Source organism: Morus notabilis, unplaced genomic scaffold, assembly GCF_000414095.1.
Source record: "Morus notabilis unplaced genomic scaffold, ASM41409v2 Scaffold11057, whole genome shotgun sequence".
NCBI classification, from domain to species: Eukaryota; Viridiplantae; Streptophyta; class Magnoliopsida; order Rosales; family Moraceae; genus Morus; species Morus notabilis.
In genome coordinates this window covers 1-1,147 of record NW_010357059.1, presented here as the reverse complement: position 1 = coordinate 1,147, position 1,147 = coordinate 1, and the positions used below count along the sequence as shown (strand labels likewise).

The 1,147-nt window shown below is 34.6% G+C and overlaps 1 long non-coding RNA gene across 1 annotated transcript; it reads left to right on the top strand.

Annotated features, from left to right (window-relative positions):
* The first annotated feature begins 13 nt into the window (after nucleotides 1-13).
* LOC112091174 lies at nucleotides 14-1,137 on the top strand. Its single transcript, XR_002902016.1, has 3 exons — nucleotides 14-759; nucleotides 888-1,008; nucleotides 1,109-1,137. It is a non-coding gene; the product is annotated as an uncharacterized LOC112091174 (long non-coding RNA).
* Nucleotides 1,138-1,147: the final 10 nt, after the last annotated feature.

Below are 1,147 nucleotides of genomic sequence, written 5' to 3'. Positions count from 1 at the left end.
AAAAATAAAAATAAAAATCTGGCTTAAAGTTTCTGCGTGCGCCTTCCTCCCTCTTGTGAGGAATATATGTTGTTTGAAAAAAAATGCTGAACGACCCTAGGGCTTGTTAATGAGAGTATTAATTTAGTGCTAGCTTTCAATAATTTGGTTCATGCTCTTTTAAAGTCTTAGAAGTCATATTTGAAGTATATATGAGATTCCATGTCAGCCAAGAGGAATTCTGGTGATATTGGATGATCTTAAGAAAAAATCAATCAATTTTTAGACTAGATAACAAGAAACAGGATTTAGAGCTTGTTGGATAGATATGAAATCAAGGAAGGTTTGAAACTCAGGATCTAAATTCGGATATTGTTTTTAGATCCCTTCCATTTTGAATCACATAGGTGCAGTGATTCAAACTGGAAGGGACATATGGAGAAATTTTTTGCAGTCTTTTCTTTCTTTTCTTAAATTACTTTCATGAGAGTATCTGCACCAAGTTTCAGAAGTCGATAGTAATTCTACCTAATTCATTTGTTTTTGCCCTGTTTCTAGTTTTGATTGTGCAGATAGCATCTGTTGATTTGGTTTAGGTGATTCTGTTGTGGAAGTCTTGTATATATGTGATAAACATGGGCATGAGTTCACGAGACAATTTTTTCCCCATATTTTGGTTCTCAGGTTTGCTCTGATATAAACAAGCCAAATGGGCAGTTTGTTTTACCAAATAATCGGATGGCTGTGATGACATTTATATCCTCACTTCCTATACGAAAGGTAAATATAATTTTAAACTCATTTAATGTAATGGAAATTGTGTTCACAAAGTAGTTATATATGCTTATGAACTCAATACTACGGTTTATATTCTGACAAAGAAACATCACGGCAAACTCTATTTACAGATAGGAGGCATTGGTAAAGTCACTGAACATATTTTAAGGGATGCTTTGGGAATTAATACATCTGAGGAGATCGTACAAAAGGGCAGTTATATCTGTGCGCTGTTTTCTCAATCTACATCAGGTAGTACCCTTTTAATTACTTTCTATATCAGGAATTAATACTCCACCTGGACTGTGTTTGTGTGTTTGAACTAACTACACCAAAGTTGCGACTACTTCAGCCAAAAAAAGGGCGACCCCCTATTCAAGCCTAAAGAAGA